Source organism: Arachis stenosperma, chromosome 7, assembly GCF_014773155.1.
Source record: "Arachis stenosperma cultivar V10309 chromosome 7, arast.V10309.gnm1.PFL2, whole genome shotgun sequence".
Classification (NCBI taxonomy): Eukaryota; Viridiplantae; Streptophyta; class Magnoliopsida; order Fabales; family Fabaceae; genus Arachis; species Arachis stenosperma.
This window is the reverse complement of record NC_080383.1, coordinates 26,081,757-26,096,718: the sequence shown is the minus strand read 5'-3', so window position 1 is coordinate 26,096,718 and position 14,962 is coordinate 26,081,757.

Here is a 14,962-nt window from a genome sequence, read left to right as displayed (position 1 = left end):
CACTCTCACCAAGTCAGCCATGAAGTGGTTCAACAATCTGCCACCAAGATCAATCACCAGCTTCGAAGACCTAACCAAAAAATTCCTAACAAGGTTCTCTATTCAAAGGGACAAGGCAAAACATGCCCCCAGTCTACTCGGGATCAAACAAGGAAACCAAGAAACTCTCCGAGAATACATGGAGCGATTCAACAAAGCCTGCCTGGACATACAACACTTGCCCACTGAAGCGGCCATCATGGGACTAGCAAACGGCCTAAAAGAGGGACCGTTTAGCCAATCCCTATCCAAACGATACCCGACCTCCTTATACGAGGTGCAGTCAACATGGAGGAAACCTCCCAGCTAAGAGACTCTTCTAGGAAGGAATCAACCTACCCACTCCGAGATCGAGATCGGGAACAGAAGAAGAAAGAAGAACCCGACTCGGACAAGCCACGGAAGTACCACAACTACACCCCCCTCCGAGTCTCCCTGGTAGACGTCTACAGAGAAGTATGCCACACCGAAAAAATTCCACCGCCCCGACCTCTAAAACACAAGAGAGCGGGGAGAGATCGGTCCGAATACTGTGAATATCACAAGCTCTACGGTCATTCTACTAACGACTGCTACGACCTAAAAAATGTGATAGAAAAACTGGCCAGAGAAGGAAAACTCGACAGATACATAGCAGAGAAAGGAGAAGAGACCAGGAAGAGAAGGCGGGGAGATAATGAAGGTCGGGCCGAACAAACCCCGCGAACCCCTGAAAGACACGTTCACATGATAAATGGAGGTTTTGCTGGCGGAGGAACATCCAGATCCTTGCGAAAAAGACACCTCAAAGAAGTCTATCATGTCCGAGAAGACAGTCCCCTGCCCGAGTTACCTACTATCTCATTTACCCGAGAAGATGCTCAAGGGATAATTCCCGGGCACGACGATCCAATGGTAATCACCATTATCCTAGCAAACGCCAACTTACATCGAACCCTGATTGACCAGGGAAGCTCAGCAGATATCCTGTTCAAAACGGCCTTCGACAAGCTCGGACTTGAAGAAAAAGAACTAAAGGCCTATCCCACCGACCTAGTTGGGCTAGGGGACACCCCGATCCATCCCTTAGGATACATCTCGCTACACACTACCTTTGGAAGAGGCGAGCAATCTAAAACATTAAGCATCGACTACATCGTAGTCGACGTCACTTCAGCATACAATGCCCTCATTGGGCGACCAACCCTAAACAGACTAGCAGCCATAGTCTCGACCCCACACCTCTGTATGAAGTTCCCTACCGCAAAAGGAATTGCTACCCTAAAAGGCGACCAGAAACTAGCGCGGCGATGTTACAACGAAAGCCTGAGCCTAAAGGGGAAAGAGGTCAACACAATAGAACTCGGGCGAGTTCAAGCCCGAGAAGATCTTCGGCCACAACCAGAGGGAGAAACCGAAAAAATTCAGATTGGGAACACACCTGAAAAAATAACAAACATAGGAGCAAACTTCGAAGCAGGCCTAAAAGGGGAACTCATAAACCTCTTAAGGGAGAATTCCGACCTCTTCGCCTGGAAAGCCTCCGACATGCCGGGCATAAGCCCCGACCTGATGTGCCATAAACTATCAGTTTACCCGGGATCCCGACCTGTCCAACAAAGACGCCGGAAGCTCGGACCCGAGCGCATGCAAGCAATAGAAGAACAAGTACAAGCACTACTAGATGCAGGGTTCATTAGGGAAGTAAAATACCCCCTATGGCTCGCAAACGTGGTCCTGGTAACAAAGCCCAACGGAAAATGGAGGATGTGCGTCGATTACACAGACCTCAACAAAGCCTGCCCCAAAGACCCATATCCACTACCAAACATCGACGCCCTAGTAGACGCAGCCTCAGGCTACAGATATCTCTCCTTCATGGACGCATACTCGGGATACAATCAAATCCCGATGTACGGACCCGACCAAGAAAAGACCTCGTTCATAACCCCAAGGGCAAACTACTGCTACGTAGTAATGCCCTTCGGGCTGAAGAACGCAGGGGCAACCTACCAGAGGCTAATGAACAAAGTGTTCTCAGAACACATCGGACTACAGCTAGAGGTGTACGTCGACGACATGCTGGTAAAGACACAAGAAGACAGAAACTTACTGACCGACCTCACCAGCGTCTTCGGCACCCTCAGAAAACACAACATGAGACTTAACCCGACAAAGTGCACCTTCGCCGCAGAAGCCGGAAAGTTCTTAGGCTTCATGCTGACTCAAAGGGGCATCGAAGCAAACCCGGACAAATGCCAAGCGATACTTAATATGAAAAGCCCGACGTGTGTCAAAGAAGTACAACAACTGAATGGAAGGCTAGCTGCCCTATCAAGATTCTTGGCAGGATCAGCAATAAAGTCACTACCTCTCTACTCACTCCTAAAGAAAGGGAAACCCTTCTCATGGACCCCGGAGTGCGAAAAAGCCTTTCAAGAATTCAAGGAGTTCCTCGGGCAGCCACCAATCCTAACCCGACCTTTAAAGGGAGAGGAACTCGTACTATACCTCTCGGTCGGACATCAAGCAGTCGCTTCAGCATTAATACGAGAAAATGACCAAGGACAACATCCCATATACTTTGTAAGCAAAGCACTACAAGGAGCCGAATTAAACTATCAGAAGATAGAAAAATTCGCCTACGCCCTAGTATTCACAGCTCGGAGGCTCCGTCCCTACTTTCAAGCCCACACCATCAAAGTCCGGACAAACCAACCCATGAGACACATCCTCCAAAAAACAGACCTGGCAGGACGAATACTGCAATGGGCGGTGGAACTGTCCGAGTTCGACCTCCACTATGAAACCCGGACTGCCATAAAATCTCAGTATCTAGCCGACTTCATCGCAGAATACACTGAGAACCCTGGAACCCCACTCTCATGGAACCTGTATGTCGACGGGTCCTCAAACAAAGCTGGAAGCGGAGCCGGGGTCATACTCGAAAGCAATCAAGGAACGCGGATAGAACTATCCCTAAAATTCGAGTTCCAAGCTTCGAACAACCAAGCCGAATACGAGGCCCTACTAGCAGGTCTAAAGCTAGCCGAAGAGGTCGGAGCCCAGAAAATCATGATCTTCAGCGACTCCCAGGTCGCCACATCATAAGTGAATGGAAGCTACCAAGCCAAAGACCCAACTATGAAAAAATACCTGGAACAAACACAGGCACAATTACGCCACTTTCCAGAGATACAGATCCAGCACATACCTCGGGAACAAAATGCCCGGGCAGACGCCCTCTCAAAGCTTGCCAGCACCAAGCCCGGAGGCAACAACAGAAGTCTCCTCCAGGAAACCTTACGATCTCCCTCCGTGCTAAGAGAGGAAGAAACGCTAAATATATCCGACCAACAGCAAGGATGGATGACCCCCATACTCAACTACCTGAAGTCGGGAACTCTCCCCGCCGAAAGAAAGGAAGCTAAAAGACTCACGAAAGACGCCCAGAATTATACACTAATTCACGACGTATTATACAGAAGAGGATTCGCAAACCCCCTCCTTAGGTGCGTCCCGACCTCAGAAACAAAGAGCGTCCTCGAAGAAGTCCACGGAGGCATGTGTGGGAACCACCTCGGAGCTCGGGCATTATCCAAGAAAGTAGTCCGAGCCGGGTTCTACTGGCCAACATTGCAAAGAGACGCAACGGAGTTTGTGAAAATATGCCCCCCTGCCAAAAACACGCCAATTTTCACAAGGCACCACCCGAAGACCTTATCAGCATCACCGCACCATGGCCCTTCGCAAAATGGGGACTTGACCTACTCGGCCCGTTCCCCCAAGGACCGGGGCAAGTCAAATACCTCATAGTAGGGGTCGACTACTTCACAAAGTGGATCGAAGCTGAACCTTTAGCCACCATTACGGCTCAGAAAAGCCGCAAATTCCTATACAAAAACATTGTCACAAGGTTCGGAGTCCCCTACTCCATTACAACAGACAATGGAACACAGTTCACGGACACAAGTTTTCAGAACTTGGTGGCCGAACTAAAAATCAAACAGCAATTCACCTCAGTCGAGCACCCACAAGCCAACGGACAAGCAGAGGCCGCAAATAAAGTCATCTTGGCCGGGTTGAAACGAAGACTCCAAGAGGCCAAAGGGGCATGGGCCGAGGAGCTCCCCCAGGTACTATGGGCATAACGGACAACTCCACACTCTACAACGGGAGAATCGCCATTCCGACTAGCTTATGGGATGGAGGCAATGATTCCTATCGAAATAGATGGAGGGTCACCCAGAGTCATCTTCTACAACAAAGAAGGTAACCCGCAGGCGCAAAGGGAAGAACTCGACCTCCTCCCCGAGGTCCGAGAAAGAGCTCGGATCCGAGAAGAAGCCTTAAAACGGCGAACGGCCCTTAGATACAATCAGAAAGTAATAAAACGGAGCTTCTCCACTCACGACCTAATTCTAATCCGAAATAACATCGGAACACAAAAGTCGGGAGAAGGAAAGCTAGCTGCAAACTGGAAAGGACCCTACAAAGTAACAGAAGTCTTAGGAACAGGCTATTACAAGATATCCGACCTAGAAGGCAATGAGCTGCCCAGGGCCTGGCACGCCTGTAATCTAAGACGGTACTACAGCTAGAAAAATTTGACCCGAGGTGTACTCTTTTTCCCTACAAGGGTTTTTTAATGAGACACCCGGTCAAGTAAGGCACCCCGACCTAGTCAAGGGTAAACACTCTGTAAATATTCTTTCTTTTTTAATACTAATCAAAATTTTTCTATTTTCTTTTCTTCTTCCTCATGATGAAACAAATCCTAGAAAGTACCCCACCAAGGCGCATTAATTTATGCTCGACAAAACGCAAAAAAATCATTTGCCCAAGAGACCGCACAAGGTCGGCAAAGATAAAGCGACGAGGTTCAAATTAATGTGAGAAGTTATAAAGTAACTCTGAAAAAGGTTCAAACAGCCAAATAAAAAGAGATTACAAAAATAACTTAAAAGGCCGACCAACGACAAAGGTCGGACCCAACAAAGGGAAGTACTCAAACGCCCGAGGTCCGAGGAAAAACCCGGATCCAAGAAAGAAGCCTTAAAGCGGCAAAAGCAAAGATTTCGAAAACGCTTACTAAAAAGTTGCTATACAAAAACAACTAAAAAGTACAAGCGAAAAAACGAAATCAAAGGAAGAGGCAAAGCCAGGATTTCGAAAACGCTTACTAAAAAGTTGCTATACAAAAACAACTAAAAAGTACAAGCGAAAAAACGAAATCAAAGGAAGAGGCAAAGCCAGGATTTCGAAAACGCTTACTAAAAAGTTGCTATACAAAAACAACTAAAAAGTACAAGCGAAAAAACGAAATCAAAGGAAGAGGCAAAGCCAGGATTTCGAAAACGCTTACTAAAAAGTTGCTATACAAAAACAACTAAAAAGTACAAGCGAAAAAACGAAATCAAAGGAAGAGGCAAAGCCAAGATTTCGAAAAACGCTTACTAAAAAGTTGCTATACAAAAACAACTAAAAAGTACGAGCGAAAAAATGAAATCAAAGGAAGAGGCAAAGCAAAAGTTTCAAAGCGCTAGCTAACAAAGTTGTTATCCAAAAACAACTAAAAAAGCATAAAAGCGGAACAAAAAATCAAAACGCGAATAAAACACCGCATAATAAAGCTAAAAAGTTACTACAAGTAGCTAAAAGCAAAAAGGTGTCCAAAGCGTTCACAGAAACCATCCAAAAGCAAAAGAGCCCACAGGTCGGGCAAAAAACCAAAAATAAAAAGATTACAGAGGATCAAGGTCCTTTCCGGACTCCACATCAACAGAAGGCTGCGGAGGAAACATAGAAATCGGGACTGCATCAACGGCACCGTCATCCCGGCTTGAAACCTCCACACCAGATCCATCCCCGGCCAAAGGTGAAGTCGGGTCTGCAACCGGAACCTTGAGGCCGGACACCGGAACCTTGGGATCGGACATCGGAACCTCATCCTCATTGGGAGCAGGAACAATCTTTCCCTCCACAACAACGTTATCCGTACTAAATAAGCTCAGATCCAGGTCAGGAGCAAGAACCCGGACCTGAGCCTTCAAATTCTCGAACATAGCATCCATGCCCTTAGCCACATGGCCTTCCAGCTCGTAAAAATCATTCCGAGCAGATTGCAACTTATCCCTTGTCTCCACAAGCTCGGCATATATCCGAGTATAATTCTCCGTCGCCGCCTTCGCCATCTCCTCAGATGCTTTCGCTGCCGCCACGGCCGCGGTAGCTTTAGCTTTCTCCTTCTCCAAAGACTCCTCCAGCTCAGCAATCCTAGCAGCCTTCAGTTTACTAACTCTCTCAAACTCGGATTGAGCTTTCTCAAGTCGGGAACTGGTCACACCAATAGGGGCTTTTCTTGAACTCGCGGGCAATAGCGGCATGAAGACTAGCCATCCGGACACAGCTCCGCGCCATATACTGAAAATGGTGCTCCATAGACACATCATCAGTAGAAATAAAAGTCTGAGGGAGAATATGCTGTTCAACCCAACCAAGAGCATCGAAATCCTTGTCATTAAAACCCGCAGGCTCTTGAGAGGTCTTCTGTTTCTTGGGAGGAGGACCCGGGGACGAAAGAGGAGAAGAGGTAGCAGGTCCAGAGGTCGGAGGATCTTGATTTATAGCTCAGAACTGGGGAGTCGGAATAGTCTTCGACCGAGTCTGAACACCCACAATAGTCTTCTCAGGAGAAGATCGGGCAGAAGCCCCCCCGGCCTCAATATTCCGAGCAGCCACAGACTTCTTCGTCCGACGAAGAAACTTCATGGAATCCGCCTGAGAAGACATCTCTGCAGAAATAAAAAGAAAAGGATTACCACAACAGAAATTCCACCAAAACAAGCAAAACCAAAATACTAAAGATGAATCTCGAAGAGGTCGGGAACTACCTAACTCGGAACGGAGAAGGCTTGGATCTCCCAACATTTTCTTCGTGTCCAAGTGAGGTGCCCGACCCCATAAACTACTCACCACACCCACAAAAGCCTGCTCCACCTCATCTAGACTCTCAAAAGTATATTTAGCAGACACTATATTCTCCTGCCAACAAAGAGGAAAAGAAGGCTCCCCACTCTCATCTAGAAAGAAAGGTCGGACGTCCCCAGTAGCCCGGACCTTGAAATAAAAGTTCTTAAAATCGTGAAAAGACTCATCATACAGGGTACAAAACTTCCTCCCCTGGTTAGCCCTAAAAGAGACCCAAGATACCTTCCCTCCACCCGAACCCGGCTTCGTCAACACAAACAAATAGGAAAAAAGAGAAATAGAGGGAGAGACGCCCAAAAACTGACACAAAAGTTGAAACAGCTTTAAAAACGCCCAAGAATTTGGATGAAGCTGCGTAGGGGCAAGGTTACAAGACCATAACAGCTCGGACTCCAGGTCGGTAAAAGGAAGTCGGACACCGAGCTTAGAGAAAAAGCAATCGTAAGCATAAAAGAAGAGCTTCTCGGAACTATCTAAAGGCGGGAAGCACACTCTCTCCTCGGAATCCGGGGCTACTAGTTCATAATCTCTCTCAGACTCTCTATTTTCACATATACTACAGTGCCTACGGAACCTAGCTAAATATTCAGAATCTACCACAGAAGGGACTCTTAAAGGAAGAGGGTCTACCCAACCAAGACCACTTGGAATCTTGGTCGACATCGCTTGAAGAACCTTTCGAGACATAAAACTCTTACCTACAAAGAAGAAATACAACAGCAAGCAAAAATCACATAAAGAAGACAGCAAAAAACCCATTCAGCAAAGACCCGAAACAAAAATGCCAGAGAACAAAAAAAGAGCCCCCCCCCCCCACATACAAACAACAACGGCGGCGCCTCTTTTTGGGGCAACCCAGGCACAAAGAAAAAAGGCAGGAACAAACCTGGAAGAAAGAAAGAAGACGACGAGCTCCGAAGCAAAGAGAACGAAACAGCGGCACAGAGGAAACCCCGGAAAGACGCACGGAAAGATTCGGGGAAGAAGAACAAAGAGAAAGAAGAAGCGGTGCTCGAAAGAGAGATGGCGAAAACTTAGAAAAACAGGAAGGAACAGAATGAACGAAGAAAAAGGAAGGGAGCAAATAAATAAATGCCTTCACAGAGCCCGAACGAAAATCGAGGAGAAACGGTAAAATGCAATAAATGCAGGAACGGCTATTTTTGAATTTTGAAAAAACAACTATGCCCGAGCTCGACCTCCCAAAAAAAAAAAAAGGACGAACTCGGGCAGGGGCACTGTTCATACCCTGACCGAGCTCCTCCAACTCGGCAAAATCCATGAAAGGTCCGACCTCGTCCCAAGGCCCACGCCTGAGGTCGGACCTCGGACAATAAAGAAGGCCCATCAAAAGGAACGCAGCCCAAAACCTAAAGGCCGAAAAGGCCTAGGAAAGGCGGTTCCGCAAAGATAGAGGTAAAACTCCCAAAAGATAAAGATAAGATAAGAATATCTTATCCAGGGAAGACCACGACCAACTACTATAAATACACTGGAGCACCCAGGTATGACATACATTCCACATTCTACACATATCTGCTTGGACCCATGCTAACTTAAGCATCGGAGTGTCATTGCAGGTACAACCACCAACCGCCAACACATCAAGCTCGGGTCCCTGACCCCCACCTCGGGCATCTCCAGACGACCGAGCTACACGTTTCAGGTAACCCTCGGAACAGTATTATTATAGGATTTTACCTTAGAAGTTATATAAGAGTAGTAGTAATTAGCATATCTATTTTGATTTTATTTTCAATTAAGTTATAATTTATTTTTCTCATCATCATCAAACATGAATAAAATAGTAGATTTTTAGAATAAAGAGGCAATTTAATTTTTTCGAGTTCTTAATAAGGAAAATTCTAATTATTTATATGTGGTGGCAATACTTTTTGTCTTCTGAATGAATGCTTGAACAGTGCATATTTTTTATATTGAATTTTATGAATGTTAAAATTGTTGGCTCCTGAAAGAATGATGAACAAGAGAAATGTTATTGATGATCTGAAAAATCATGAAATTGATTCTTGAAGCAAGAAAAAGCAGTGAAAAAAAATTTGCGAAAAAAAAAAAGAGAGAAAGAAAAAGCCAATAGCCCTTAAAACCAAAAGGCAAGGGTAAAAAGGATCCAAGGCTTTGAGCATCAATGGATAGGAGGGCCCAAGGAAATAAATCCAGGCCTAAGCGGCTGAATCAAGCTGTCCCTAACCATGTGCTTGTGGCATGCAGGTCCAAGTGAAAAGCTTGAGACTGAGTGGTTAAAGTCGTGATCCAAAGCAAAAGAGTGTGCTTAAGAACTCTGGACACCTCTAATTGGGGACTCTAGCAAAGCTGAGTCACAATCTGAAAAGGTTCACCCAATTATGTGTCTGTGGCATTTATGTATCCGGTGGTAATACTGGAAAACAAAGTGCTTAGGGCCACGGCCAAGACTCATAAAGTAGCTGTGTTCAAGAATCAACATACTAAACTAGGAGAATCAATAATACTATCTGAATTCTGAGTTCCTATGGATGCCAACCATTCTGAATTTCAAAGGATAAAGTGAGATGCCAAAACTGTTCAGAAGCAAAAAGCTACTAGTCCCGCTCATCTAAGTAGAATCTGAGCTTCACTTGAAACTCTGAGATATTATTGTTTCTTAATTTCTTTTCATCCTATTTAATTTATCTAGTTGCTTGAGGACAAGCAACAGTTTAAGTTTGGTGTTGTGATGAGCGGATATTTTATACGCTTTTTGGGGGTAATTTCATGTAGATTTTAGCATGTTTTAATTAGTTTTTAGTTAAATATTATTAGTTTTTAGGCAAAAATCATATTTCTGGACTTTACTATGAGTTGTGTGATTTTTCTGTGATTTCAGGTAATTTCTGGCTGAAATTGAGGGAGCTAAGCAAAAATCTGAGTTAGGCTGAAAAAGGACTGCTGATGCTGTTGGATCCTGACCTCCCTACACTCGGAATGAATTTTTTGGAGCTACAGGAGTCCAATTGGCGCGCTCTCAACGGCGTTGGAAAGTAGACATCCAGGGCTTTCCAGCAATATATAATAGTCCATATTTTGCGCGAAGATAGACGACGTAACTTGGCGTTGAACGCCAAGTACATGCTGCTGTCTGGAGTTAAACGCCAGAAACACGTCATGATCCGGAGTTGAACGCCCAAAACACGTTATAACTTGGAGTTCAACTCCAAGAAAGGCCTTAATTCGTGGATAGCTCTAGTCCCAGCCCCAGCACACACCAAGTGGGCCCCAGAAGTGGATTTCTGCACCAATTATCTTAGTTTACTCATATTCTGTAAACCTAGGTTACTACTTTACTATTTAAACAACTTTTAGAGAATTATTCTGTACCTCATGACATTTTAGATCTGAATTACATACTTTTTGGCAGCATGAGTCTCTAAACTCCATTGTTGGGGGTGAGGAGCTCTGCAGCGTCTCGATGAATTAATACAATTCCTTTATTTTCCATTCAAACACGCTTGTTCTTATCTAAGATGTTCATTCGTGCTTAATTATGGAGAAGGTGATGATCCGTGACACCCATCACCTTTCTCAATCCATGAACGTGTGCCTGACAACCACCTCCGTTCTACATCAGATTGAATGAGTATCTCTTAGATTCCTTAATCAGAATCTTCGTGGTATAAGCCGGATTGATGGCGGCATTCATGAGAATCTAGAAAGTCTAAACCTTGTCTGTGGTATTCCGAGTAGGATTCTGGGATTGAATGACTGTGACGAGCTTCAAACTTCTGAAGGCTGGGCGTTAGTGACAGACGCAAAAGAATCAATGGATTCTATTCCAAACTGATTGAGAACCGACAGATGATTAGCCGTGCTGTGACAGAGCATAGGAACGTTTTCACTGAGAGGATGGGAAGTAGCCATTGACAACGGTGACACCCTACATAGAGCTTGCCATGGAAGGGACCTTGCGTGTGGAAAAGGATTTCAAGGAAGAGTTGAAGTTCAGAGGACAAAGCATCTCCAAAACTCCAACATATTTCTCATTACTGCACAACAAGTAACGATTTTATTCTCTTTTATTTTTCTAATAATTCCAAACACTTTTACTTCTTACAATTAAATCCAAATAACCTTATTGGCATCCTGACCAAGATTAATAAAATAAATATAGCTTGCTTCAAACCAATAATCTCCGTGGGATCGACCCTTACTCACGTAAGGTATTACTTGGACGACCCAGTGCACTTGCTGGTTAGTTGTGTGAATTGCCAAAGAGTTAGATTGCATTTCGTGCACTAGGAAGCAACTAAGTGTCAAAGAGTCATCCATAGAAACTTACAAAAAAACTAACAAGTTCAACAAGTCCACAGGTTGGACTATACCAAATACATAATCAAAACAAAGATATAATAAGGAATCATAAAGGATCCGAAGTCGCATCAGTAGCGGCACCCTGAGGAGAAGGAGGGATAGTCGAGATAGGGACGGCTCCAACAACCCCATTCGGGCCAGTCAGGATTTCTAGGTCAGGCTCGGGAGGGACCACCTCGGCAGAAGGAATTGTAGAAGCTGAAGCTGCAGAAGCCTTGGCTGGTGGCATAAGAGGAAGACCCTCATCATCATCATCAGGGGTAGGAACAATCTTGCCATCCTCCACCAAGTTGTCCACACTAAAAAGAGAGAGGTCGACATCGGGAGCAAGAACCCGGACTTGGGCCTTCAGATTTTCATACATCTCGGTCATACTGCTCACCATATGACCTTGAAGCTTGACGTAGTCATCCTGCGCAGATTGAAGCCTCTCCCTAGTCTCTAACAGCTCGCCATATGTGCGAGTCCATCTCCTTGGCCAGGTTGGCAGACGCCTCAGCAGCAGTAGCTTGGGTCTTCTCCCTGTCCACATCCATCTCCAATTTAACAACCCTGGCATCCAGCTCATCCTTCAGACTCTTTACCCTGTTATAATTAGCCTTGGCATTCTCCAGAAAAGCTTTAGTGGCACGAACAGGGGATTCCTTGATAACTTGGGACAAAGACGCGCTGAGATTGGCCATCCAAACACTATTGCTCGATATGAAATCGAGATGGTGGAGGATTGACACGTCGTCAGTTGAAACCTGACCATAAGAAGTAATCAACTCTGTGACAAAAGCCACACCATCAAACTCTTTGTCATCTAGATTATAAGTCCCAACAGTCTTTTGCTTTTTGGGAAGAAGACCAACAGAAGTAGGAGAGGAGGCAGCACCAGAGGTCATCTGAGACGGGTCAAACGGAACTGTCTGAACTCTCGGGGTCGGGATAATCTTCCTCGAACCCTGAGACTCAGCTGCCTGCTTCTTCGGAGGTAGATGTGCCGAAGACCCCTCCCCAACATCTTATTTGACAGATTCTAGGCAGCCACCGCCTTCTTGGCCTTCCGAAAAGACTTCATAGAGTCCGAAGATTTAACCATCTCTGAAAAGAAGCTGGAAAAATAATTACACAGTCGGAAAAAGAAAATTCACAAACAATAGAAGAAAACTATATGTAAAGAAAGAGGTCAGATGCTACCTAGCTCAGCATGAAGGAGGGAAGGATTTCCTAAAAATCTCTTCGTATCCAGAGGAGGAGGTTCCCCCCAATGCTCCTCTAAAACAGCCACAAAGGTCTGTTCTACCTCATTTAAACTTTCCCAAAGGTACTTAGGGGCTACAGGTTCTTTTCGCCACCATAAAAGAAAATTAGGTTCATCATTTTCATCCAAAAAGAAAGGGCGAGCATTCTCAACAGATCAGACTTTAAAATAGTAGTTTTTAAAGTCCCGAAAAGAGTCGTCAAACATCGAAAACACTTTCTTCCCTTGGTAGCTCGGAAGGAAATCCAAGAAGCCTTCTTCTTAGCCACCCTAGGTTTTGTCAACACAAACAGGTAAAGAAAAAGGGATATTGTAGGTCGGACACCCAGCTTTTGGCACAATAACTGAAAAATCTTCATGAAAGCCCAAGAGTTCGGATGAAGCTGTGACGGGGCCACATTACAGGTCCACAAGAGTTCAGTTTCAAAGGCAGTGAAAGGAAGGGAAATACCTAGCTGGCTAAAGAAGTAGTCATGGGCATAGAAGAAATGACGCTCTCCCCGAGTTAAAGGAGGGAAACTAACCCTCTCCTCAGGATCGGGCGACAACAGTTCATAATTCTTCTCGTCTTCCCTATTACTACACACCCTATGGAACCTCCTAAGCCTCTCACAGTACTCTGGATCGGCAACAGTAACACACATCAGGACTATTAAATCTAACCAATCGGCCATACCAGCAGGGACTTTGGTGGACATCTCGACAATATTCTTACGGGAAGACATATAGCAACTACACCTACAGCAAGAAAATCAAAAGGGTCATTACCAAAACAACTCGGACAGAAACAAAAAAGGAAGAAGCAATCGACAAGCAATAGGTATGGCAAACAAAGGGCTCCCCAGGGTTTATCAACGTTAACACCAAAATCCCAGGGGCACCCTTTGGAGGCAATAGAGCAGAATGCAAAAAAAAGAAATGGTGCAAAAGCCATAGCCCTAACCCTTTCAGACAAAAGAAAACACAAAGAGGCAAAAAAGGAACCCAGACATCAACATTTCTTCACAGCAAAAGAGAAATATCACAACTTCGACGAAATACCTAGATGTACAGTAAATCATAAAGAAAGCTTCGACCTTTTCAGGAAAAAGGTCAGCAAGACCAAAACTTTGCACAAAAAAGGAATCATGCAAGCACAAAGAGCGACGATAATAAAAATCTGTAACACGAGAAAGGGTATGAAACAAAAGCACCAACCTGCGAAGGAAGACGAGGAGCAGCGACGGATGTGTGGTGAAAGCGCGAATGATCCAAGAAAGCTTCGAAACTTCAAAGAAAGAAGAAAAATCTTGGGGCAAAAAGAGGGTGTTCTTTACAGAAGAAAGAAAAACTTCTCTAAATTCAAATGGAAAGAGGGAATGAAACGGCAAAAGAAAATTAGAAGCCCTAATAAAGAGCTTTTAAAAGCGCACGCTTAAACCCAAAAATGGTTACCCTTGGGAGTAACGCGGCATTTAAAGCAAAAGCGCTTTTGGCATTTTGGAAAGCATTTAAACGTGGAATTCACCCAAGTAAGGAGCAAGACCAGGATGCTTGAACGCGACTTCCTCAAAAGGGGTCGAAGTTTAAAAAAGCACGACCTCAAGGGGAAGATCGAAGTTCAAGTAGGGGCACTGTTCATACCCTGGACCGAGCTGAACTGACCAGGTTGGACGACGTCAAAACAACTGACTTACTGTAAAGGTTGGTCGACACCGACCTCTTGCTAAAAGAGCTCGACCAAATCACCATAGATGCCCAAGCAGGCCCAAAGCTGAGGATTACGACCCCTCTAAAGGCGGCTGGCCAAAAGATAGATGACCTCACTCAAAGATAAGATAAGATAACTAACTTATTTTAGGGAAGGTCACTCCACACTACTATAAATACACTAGAGCACCCAGGTATAACTCATACTCCCGTTCTACAAATAACCTGCCTAAAGCCCGTGCTAACTTAAGCATCGAAGTCTCTTGCAGGTACCACCACCCTCCGGTGACCAAGGATCAGCAGCACCTCAAGATCCAGCAAGTCAGACACAACAGCTCTAATCACACCAGAAGATCTCGTCCGAGATCGACCTTCAGTTTCCAGTAACTCTCGAAACAGAGGTGTTTTCCCTGTTTTCGCATTTGACTCTGCTTGGTGGTCTCCATGGGGATTGCTGTCGGGCTTCTTTTTGTCCTTCTCCTCCTCACCGTCATTTTGCCTTGCTGCCAATAATTCGGCCATACGTTGATTCTCTTCTAACAAGGCTGCGTTAGCTATCAAGAGTTCGGCATTAGAAAGGTTGTGCTGCGGGGTCGCCGAGTGATCTGTCATGATTCGGTTGTGTTCCTGCGAAGAGAAAAAAGAAAAAAGGTTCAAGAAAAGTAGATACTC